This window comes from Myotis yumanensis, unplaced genomic scaffold (assembly GCF_028538775.1).
Source record: "Myotis yumanensis isolate MYYU_CA2020_CCGP unplaced genomic scaffold, mMyoYum1.0.hap1 SCAF_2, whole genome shotgun sequence".
Lineage (NCBI taxonomy): Eukaryota > Metazoa > Chordata > Mammalia > Chiroptera > Vespertilionidae > Myotis > Myotis yumanensis.
The window spans coordinates 86,604,433-86,615,179 of record NW_027223753.1 but is presented as its reverse complement, the minus strand read 5'-3'; the positions used below and the strand labels follow the sequence as shown (position 1 = coordinate 86,615,179).

The window sequence follows — 10,747 nt, the reverse complement described above, 5'->3', positions numbered from 1 at the left end:
TCAGATGCCTGGCCACAGGGTAAGACCAGCCAGCAGGGCCTTTCAGTTGGGACTGGGATGGGGGTGGGGCGAGGGAGGCAAGCGGAACATAGAGAACTACAACTCCCAGGAGGCTTAGCAGCTGGGGCCTGGGTGCCTGGCTGTGAAATTGGACGGGCTGTGTCATTTTGCAAGCCACTTTAAACTAGAGGCTTGCAAGGTTGGAAGTTCTGCTCCGGGAGCCAGGGAGAAATGGAGCTGGAGCAGAGAGAGGGGTTCATGGCAGCCGTGGGCTTTGAGAAGTTCTCAGGTCACATCCTGGAGAGCGAGCTTGAGACCAAAGTGGAGTTCGTGTCTGGGGGTCTGGGCAGCTCCAGCCTCCAGGAGCGAGACGAAGAGGAGGAGGCAGCCCGAGGCCAGCAACAGCGGTGCCTAAGGGAACTCAATCACAGGAAGTACCAGGCGTTGGGTCGGCACAGCAGGGAGATCAAGCAGGTGAACAAGCGGGTCCTGAACAGGCTCCATCAGGTACAGAGGATAACACGGAGACTCCAGCAGGAGCGGAGGTTCCTCAAGAAGGTGCTAGACTCCTAAGGCGATGACTACCAGGCCAGCCAGTTCACCATCATACTGGAGGACGAGGGCAGCCAGGGCACAGACGCCCCCACCCCAGGCAACGCTGAGAACGAGCCTCCAGAGAAAGAGGGGCTGTCCCCACCTAGGAGGACGCCAGCGCCCACAGAAGCCAGCAGCCCGGCCCCTGGCGAGGGGCCCAGCAGGTCGAAGAGGCAGCGAGCGCCACAGGAAGGGCACCGGGCGGGAGTCCCGCTGACTCCGGAGCTGGCCCCCGTGCAGATAAAGGTGGAGGAAGACTTTGGCTTCAAAGCGGTTGAGGCTCTGGACTCAAGTTGGGTTTCTCAGGGGCCAGACAAGCTGCTGCCCTACCCCACCCTAGCCAGCTCCCCCTTTGACTGACCCCCCAATAAACGGACCCCATGCTCTCCTTGGCAAAAAAAAGCTTATAGAGGCATGCTTATAGGATCAAATAGTATAAATATAGATGTAACAGGACAATAAAAAGAGAACCTGGCTATGATGATTACCTGAACGCTGCCTCTGTGTCATTCCTTCTTCGCCGACTCCGTCCACACCTTTGGGAACCCCTGGACCTGCTGGGCAAGACCCCAACATTCCTCTTCTTATAAGGACTTCAGTGAAATGGGCTAAAGGTCCCACTGGAACTGCCTCAATTTAATGTAATCCCCTCTTTAAAGATCTTATCTCCATATACAGGTACATTCTGAGGTTCTGGGGATTAGGATTTTAACATACCTTTTGTTGATTACCCAAATCAGCCCTTAACAACCAACATGTTCCAGAAAGTATATTCCTATAGGGTTATTTACCAAACATTCAGAAGTATTTTTAAAAGAGCTAAGCCCCTCGCCCACTGCGCGAGCCCCTCCCGGCGAAGAGCGAAGGCCTGGGTTCCGGGCACCGGAGGAAAACTGGTGCCAGCAGCCAGGGGAAGGGGCCCCCAAGGGGTCCCAGATTGCGAGAGGGCACAGGCCGAGCTGAGGGACCCACCGGAGTGCACAAATTTTTGTGCACCGGGCCTCTAGTATATAATAAAATTGTAGTATGCAAATTGTCCCTTCTACCGGGAGTTTGAACAGGTGCCGGGGCTGGCCGGGGGAAGGGAGGGAGAACCCAGCCAGCAGCTGCTAGGGACCCTACAAGTGCACAAATTTCATGCACTGGGCCTCTAGTATGTATATATTAGTGAGCCGGTGCACAAATTTGTGCACATTGAAAGGAAATTAATTAGAAGTTGGCTGGTGGGGCAGGACTTGGCGAGACGGGCCAGCCACACCCTGGAGCCAACCTCTGGTGGTCCCTCTCTGGCCAGCCACACCTGGGGTGGTGCCGTAGCTTATAGGGCATTTGTGGAATGAGTGGGGTCCCTCCAGCAGGTGGGACCACCTTGGCCTGGCCTGCAGGGATCAGGCAGAAACTGGCTCTCTGACATCCCTCGAGGGGTCCCAGATTGCGAGGGAAGTCACCACAGCTCGGCAACTCCTGCATTGAGCATCTTCCCCCTGGTGGTCATTGCACATCATAGCTACTGGTCGGATGGTTGGGCAGCTGGACGGTCACTTAGCCATATATATATATATATATATATATATATATATATATATATATTCTATAAATCCTCATATAGTGAAACTGGCCATACTCAATTGGCAATGAAAGCAAATATATATATATATATATATATATATATATATATATAATTTTACAAGTAAAAATTTGTAAAATGTTGATTCCAATACTGCCTCTTCCAAGGAGAAAAGAGTCCTATATAGTCAACTTGCCACCAGTGGTTGGTTGGTTTCCTTGGGGGATGGTGCTGTGTCAAGGGCAGGATTTCTATTGATGGCAGGTTGGACATTTGGCAGCAATCATTTAAGTCATGGTGAATGGATGCTGAATTAGTTAGACCAACGTATAACTTCCAAATCTTCCACATGTCTGTTTGGCTCATGACCCCATTGTGCCAGCACTAAGGAGGTCAATAATAGAGACTGGCTGATGTAAAACATCTGAGTCTGGTCTACTTGTTCATTTAGTGCCTCTTGCAGGATGGATGCTACTTATGGGTATTACCATGTAATACAAAAATCTTCACACTTTGTATCTACTCAAAGGTAAATCCCCAAAAGTCTTCATTCATATTTTCTCATCTTTTCCCTTTTAGGACCCTGTCCAATCAGATAGGACATTTGTCTCTACTTTGAGTATATATACTTGGGTCATGTCACTTTTAAGGAAAAGGTGATAACTAGTTGCACCAGGATGAACTCTAGCCACTAGAGAATTTTCCCTGCTTACTATCTAGCAGGGTGCTCCTGAGTGAGTTGTAATACAGCAGCAATCCACTTGCTGCTTATACCTATCTTTTCTGAACTATGCTTATACCTATCTTTGCTGAACTATGCTTGGTCTTTTTTCTCTTCCATTAGCTGGTAGTCAAGGAACCCCTCCCCTCTGTTCAGGGAAGGATTTCAATACATCCATGGTACCATGGCAATATAAGTCATCTGTTCATGCAGCTTACTTTAAAAATTAAGATCATAATCAGAAACTGTGCTATGAAAAGAACAAAGGATAGATAATCATATAGAATGTGAGTATTGGGTGAATATGGAAGGCCACTTGTGTGGAGGTGGCATTCGATGAGACCTAAATAAGATGGAATGAGCTATGGTTCCATGTCAGATTATGACAATGGGGAAAAGCATTCTAGACAGAATGATTGAGTCTCTGGGTCAAAGCATCCCTGAGGCCAGTAGGTCAGTTCTACTTTTTATCTTCCACCACTATCCACTGCTACTTTTCTTTTTTATTTGAGAAAATTTATATTAACATGCTGTCATTTTGACCAAAGAAACTTAATACAAATCTTAATAGGAATTCAACATTTGCCATGTTTGAGGATTGAGGGGAAATTTTTTTCTGTAATTCAACAAAAACAGCTCATTAAAATAATTGCAAGGTTTACATGGACCATGAAGCAATGATTAGTTGGCTACCCAGAAGTACTTTCCAATCCCTCTCCTGCCCACCTGCAACTACAGAAGCAAGAAAAACCTACATGGCCTCTTCTCCAGCTCCCTTTTGCAACTGAGTGGCTGGCTATCTGACTCAGTTCTCAACAATGAGAAGCAAAGGGAAGGATGCCAAAAAAATTCTGAGAATGCTAATAATCTCCCTGGTAGAAGATAAAGAAGGAGGAGGCTCACTCCTAACTGGACCTTCTTCCTGCCTTTGAATGTGACTTTGGTATTTGGAGCTCTTGAAATTGTGAGGGGTAAAGAGAGAGAATCACAGAGAAGCTGAGCCAGAATCCTTCCAGAGCTAAGCTGCTGAATCAATACCATCACCTGCTTTCTTACCTATTCCTTGTTATGTGAAAAAAATAAACTCCTCATTGTGTAGACCAAGGTATTCGGCTTTTTCTTTTTAAATTATTTATGTTTAAATTATCTTTTACTGATACTGATAACTTAGTACATTTAATTTGTAAGAGCTTGCAATACCTAGAACAGCATTTGATATTAGATAAAAATATATTAAATAAACAAAATTAAAATGAATTAAGAAATACCAGAAGAATGTAGAACACATCATTATGTTTGCCTTGATTATGTCACCAAAGTCATGAAAAGCCATGAAATCAAAACAACCTAAGTTTTTGCTAGTTTTGTTTTAAATATTCAGTACCATTTTTCAGCTGAATAACAGATGAAAGAAAATAATTAAATTATATATTGATTTAGGTGTTGGCATTGTGGTTGCTGCTACACGTTTGTATATTTTTGTAGGCGACAGGAAAATCATTAAATGCCCACACTGAACATATCATAAGCAGCAGATGTCATTAGAGAGGTTGCCATGAGATTCCCCACACAACATTTTCCCAGCTAAGCGTCTGTGTGTGTGTGTGTGTGTGTGTGTGTTCTGAAACAATTCACAGCACTAGAATTACATCTCCTTGAATGCAATCACAGACATGTACACACAATAAGCTTAGAAAAGAAACAGCATAAAATATGTTATTATGTGGAATGTAACATTTCCTGTAGTGCTATTCCTTACAACTATGACACTAATTATTCGGTCCAACTTGGTAAACAACTACAACAACAACAAAAAACACTCAGTAGGTAAGTTTGGACTTTGGTGTATTAAATGGCGTGATAAAAGTGAATGAAAGACTTAACTTCTTTCTAAATTAGCTCTGAATGGAAAGATGAATTAGGAAATCATAAATGCCCTGAATTCAGGGGATTTTCAAAATGAGGGGCCAGTGCAATAATCCCAATGTAAAGCAAATCATAATAGAAGGCCTAGTCGGGTAAAAGCCATACTGGGAACTTGAACCCAACTCAATGAAACCAAAAGAGCAAGACCTTATTTCTCCCACGGTGAAGACCTACACAGAAGAATAGTACCTGAGATATCTGAACTCATCTTCTAGTATCTTTGAGTATGTTTGGGAATTTATCCCCATTTATATAGCAGCTCATCAGATTGTTTTTTTTTAGAAAAAAAACAAAACACGTTATCCAGCATCCTGAAGTCATGAGCAAAGCTTGTGAAAATAAAAACCTTCTTGTTTTCCTTCAGTATTGCTACTGCAGTGTTTTTGTTTATTTTCAGAAAGCAGCAGAGGGAGAATAAGGGCAGATTGCCAAATTTGAGACTAGGGATGTCCTTGAAGACAGCCTAAATCAAAATAAACACAAAAGCAAACATATCTACAATTAAAATATAGTAACACTGAATTATAATTAGTTGTCTCAGGAAATAATGATATTTTCAGTTAACTAAATGGGTGACAATTACTTGGATTATTGTCATACTTAAAATGTCAGTGTTAAATGATTGCTTTAAGCACATAATAATAAATTCTGCATTCTTCAGTGGCAAATACAACAAAGCCAAATATAGAGAATGTTTTTACTGGAAGCAAAATTAAACATTAACAGAAACCCACAACACACGTTTTACAAACACAGGGAAGAAAAGAGGAAGAACTGTAGATGAACAAACATGGTTCTGACATTTTACCTCTTTGCTTAGAATTATGAGCAGGTCAAACCTCATGGAGAAAACCTATTTGAGGGCACACCCCTCATTTTAGGAGCAAATGCATAAAGATAAACGACTGCAGAGAATTCTACAGAACCTTAAAGACCCCTTCCTGGAAATCTGGGTTAATTATAGCATTTGTGAAAATAGCATTGGTTAATTTCACACCTGCTGTTAAATCCTACATGATTTCCTGGGATATGTTGTGATTACATTACAGCCCTGCAAACCATATTTTCCCCATGTCAGAGTTAATTGTACAGGATTAACAAGTAACAAGTATCATTTGCTATATTACTACTGTCAGTAATGTCTACCTTTGTCTCCAACATAGGTTCTTACTTCCTTTTGAATCCCCAAGTCCCTTGAGCAAGCATAAAGCCCTCCGTGATTCAGCTGTGACAGTTTTTCCATCCTGCAAACCGTGCCACCTGGAAACTAATACCACTAAGCAGGAAGCTATATCCAACCTCAGAACTGTGGTCAGGGACAGCTCTTGCCTCTGCCAAATAAAGTCTGTTTGGATATTTTGGAGATTCTTGTATTCATCACCTATGGTTCAACCAACACTATTTTAGACACTGAGAACAACAAAGCAGAAATGCTGTGGACTCTGTCCCTGTTCTTTTTTTTCCTGGGGAGAGCAGACATGCTCCATACCAATTGTTGATGGCCTAATTGGCAAGTTTTGTATGTTTGGAGAGGATAAAAGGCAATGTAGCCGGGAATACTTAGGGGCCATCTGCTGAGAAAATGGATATTGAGGCAGACTCTGAAGGAATAGTTTGAGAATTATAAAAATATAAAAGCAGAATTGGAGAAGAGGATGTGACAGGTGACCAGAGAAACTCTAGCAGCCTCCCATCTGTGATTATTAAATAAATATTTAAAAGAATTCAATGTTCTTTATTGTTAATATCCTCAATTATATACTTCTTAGAAAGAAATTAAGAAGAAAAAGCTAACGATTATCTCTGCTTTAAAAATTATAATGCTTTATAATGTTCCAAATTCTTATGGATTTTTTCTCAGAATTTATACACCCAGGGGAGCTCATTGTTAAGAGCTTCCAAACTCACAATCTTGAAGGAAAATGTATCCCCCTATAAAGTTCAGACTTTCTTTGAAAAGTTTGATTTAATAAACAAATGAATAAGTCAGACGGTCAGTTACACTAAATGCCAAACCCAGAGGGCAGTGTCTACATAAAAACATGGCTCAAGACATACATGAAAACAATCGCTTCATATTACAATGCTTATCAGTAGGCTAATCCAAAATAGTGACTCACAAATTGTGGTTAAATGTAACTATGTGATGCACCACCAGTGGCAGGGGTGTCACTTGATATGGCCACATTTATTCATGCTGGATTTTGAAACAGTATGAAAATGAAAACGAAGATCAGGGTTCCCTTTTCAGAAGCTTCTCAACGTTTCAATGGAAATATCTCATATTTTAGCTTCAGTCGGGACTTGATTTCAATACGAATATTAATTATCAAGACTTTAGGATGCAATTCCTTTTAAATCCTATGATATGGTGAAAAATGTAAGGCCTATGGAATTGTCTGGGGAATCAGAATCCTCTGGGATAATAGTTCAACTTTGTTCAATACTTAATATTTAAAATATATATCATAAAACCATTTATATGGTTGGTACTGTACACTAGGGAAAGATCTGTGGAAATTATGTTTTTAAAACCAGGGAGTTTTGAATAACAGATTTTTGAAATGTTTTGAGGATCTGTAAGTATCTTAAGAAGTCAAATGCTTATTTGTTTTCCTATTAATTGCATAACTTAGAAGAAGGCTTAGGCATTTACTGGAAGGCTGCAAGAGCATCACTTAAATAAATATCAAAGCTAAACTATGCTGTTCCCCTGGGAAATTGAAGCCTGTGGTCTATTTGAATTAACTATTTTCAGAAATTTCAGTAAAAAAATCAGAGTATTACTCTTCTCTCTTATCCCATGTACTGAAAACCAGAAAGCCAAAGGCCACCGGGCACTAATGCTGGCATGGCCAATTCTAGGACTTTACGCTGCCAACAAGCACCCTCCAAACATTGGCATTTACATCCAGAACTAGGAGTCCATACTGCAGTGACACGGCATCTATATACAAGACAGATGAGTAAATCAATAATAAATGAAGTACTAAAAATGTCTAATTTCCAATACAGTGCTTCCAGCAACAACTGAAATTAAAAAAACTGTTTAAACACAGCTATAGAACATACAATCTTGGTGTGAGTGCACTGAAGCAAAGGTTAACAATAAAGACAGGATGAATATGTATTATTAGCTGGTATGTCATGGAAGGTTCATATATTCTGGCTTCATAACCTCCTGATAAGGAGCACACATGTCAAATCCTGTTTATGTTTGGAAGGATCATGGTTTTAGAGCACAGAAGTTTTCTTCCATTTATTTGGTAATGGAAATGTCAAAATTCAATCTTAATTAAAAACACCTATGACAGTGTTCAGGTTGTCTGCCAAATTCTACACCATGAAGAGGCATTGGTAAGCAGCAATTCATTTCAGCAGAACCAGGGCGCATATGTCTGCTTGTGTACATGCCTCTGTGCCCAGGGAAGTATTAAGTATACAATTGGCATTCCACAAATATTGCCAGGGCATGGAATAGCATGCATTTGCTTTTCTATGAATGTTTATGTTTTCCTATGCTGGATTGTCAACTTGAATAAATTGGGAATAATTTTTTCTAGAATCTCCTTCCCTATATAATTTTAGGATAAAATCACCCAAAGTAGAGTCAACTTATCCATTTAAAAAATCAGAGCTAGTTACATAACTTTCAAGAACCAGTGCATAACAAAAAATGAAAATGTGGGGCCCCGTATTTGTTCATTAGGGCCATAACAAGGTACCACAGACTGGCAACTTAAACAATAGGAATTTGTTTTCTCATAATTCTGGTTACTGGAAGTTCAAGATCAGGGTGCCAGCAGCATTCACTTTCAGGTGGCTTCCTTTCTGCTGTATCCTCACAGTCTTTCCTGTGTGTCTGTGCATCCTTGATGTCTCTTTGTGTGTCCAATTTCCTCTTCTTATAAAGACACAAGTCCTATTGGATTAGGGCCTAGCCTAACAACCACTTTTAACTTAATCACCTTTTCAAAGGTATTATCTCCAAATACAGTTACAATCTCGGATAGTGGGTGTCAGGGCTTCAAGATAAATGTTGGGGAATATAATTCAGCCCATAACAGATCTTGTTCAAATAGCAGGGGGCAGGGTGGCACCATTAACAGTACTAAAATATAAAACATTTCAGCTTGAAGTGGGAAAGTCAGTCCACTTGGATATGCCACCTGGGCCGCTGTGCCCAGGTCACCCCTTGCAGTGGAGGGCAGCAGTGATCACTGGGCAGGGTGGAGATAAGGGCGCCGAGCAGGCCCCAGAGCAATACCCTTACTTTTTGAAAGTCTTTTTATGGCCGGTGATAGTGATGGTGAAATACAAAGGTGCTCAGCAGGATATAGTTTGTCCTCATTCTTCTCTGCAATGAGGGTAGCTCTTCTGACCCTGTTGACCAACAGCTGTTTCCCACTCATGACCATATATTTGACCCAAGAGGCCACATTTCTATAGGTGCTTCCGAAAGTTCCCCTTGCTATTCCACTTCAGTGGTTGGCTGTACTTCAGTGGTTGGCTGTCCCTCAGTTTCTCTTATATGCCCTGACTTGTCACTGAGCCCACATTTCAGGGTGATTGGAGAGTGAATTTTCCTATGGCACACATCCAGCTCTCTGTTTCAGATCATCACTTCCCCAGCTCATACACATTTGTGCACAGTGTAACTCCTATCATAAATTACATATCCCATGGCATTCTCAATGTCTCTGCTTTCCTGACAGAACCCTATATGGATGCAAAAATCCTTCCCAAACCTGGACACATATCCCTTTTCACTTTGATTTTCTTGCTCTTCTCATCAACACAGACATTTCATTTTCCTATTCTTGAATTACAGGTAGCCAGAGGCTTACTTTGGCCAACAGACTGGCAGAAGTAACATTTTACAGTTTCTGAGTGTAGGACTCCAGAGTTCTTGAATATTCTGCTCTTGCCCTCTTGGAACATTGATACCACCATGTGAAGAAGTATAAATCAGGCTCCTTGAGAATAATATAGCACATGGGGAGAGAGTACCAACTTACAGACACATGAGTGAAGCTATCATAGACTATCCATTCCCAGTTGACCTGCAAGATGAATGCAACCATATGAGTTATCCCAGGCAAGACTAACAGGAGAACTGTCCAATAAGCCTATCACAAATTCTTACCCCACAGAATTGTGAGCAAATATAATGGTGTTGTATAAAAATCCTATCTAATAAAGAGGTAATAGGCAAATTGACCATCACTCCAACACACAAGATGGCTGCCCCCATGCGGACACAAGATGGCCGGCAGGGGAGGGCAGTTAGGGGCAACCAAGCTGGCAGGGGAGGACAGTTAGGGGCAATTGGGCAGGCAGGGGAGCAGTTAGGCATCGATCATGCTGGCAGAAAGAAGCAGTTAGAGGCAATAAGGCAGGCAGGCAGGCAAGCAGTTGGGAGCCAGCAGTCCTGGATTGTGAGAGGTATGTCTGACTGTCCTGGGATCGGGCCTAAACAGGCAGTCGGATATCCCTCAAAGGGTCCCAGATTGGAGAGGGTGCAGGCTGGGCTGAGGGACACACCCACCCACCCCCATGTATGAATTTTGTGCACTGGGCCTCTAGTTTATATATAACATTTCATATATAAAATTTGTATTAAAAATTTAGCAATACAAAACTGATTTTAAAACTTGGTATCAAAAAATATACTACCATAGCAAAAATCTAAAACCTGTGGCATTGGTATTTGTAGATGGGATAATGAGTGAAGACTGGGAAAGTAGCAAGGAAACTGTTTGTAGAGGGGAAAGCAGTGAGAAAATTGACACCACATGGACACTGAACAATTTGTAAAATCATCACTTATAGTAACTATGGTAAAAAAATATGCATAAAAACTTGCAGATCTGGAGGAGAACTTTAGACAGAGTGGTTAGCTTAGGAGTTGGTGCTTCTAGCTTTGTATAACAAAATAC

The 10,747-nt window shown here is 41.6% G+C and overlaps 1 pseudogene; it reads left to right on the top strand.

Annotated features, from left to right (window-relative positions):
- Positions 1 to 231: 231 nt before the first annotated feature.
- Positions 232 to 954, top strand: LOC139001947 (TCF3 fusion partner pseudogene; annotated as a pseudogene).
- Positions 955 to 10,747: the final 9,793 nt, after the last annotated feature.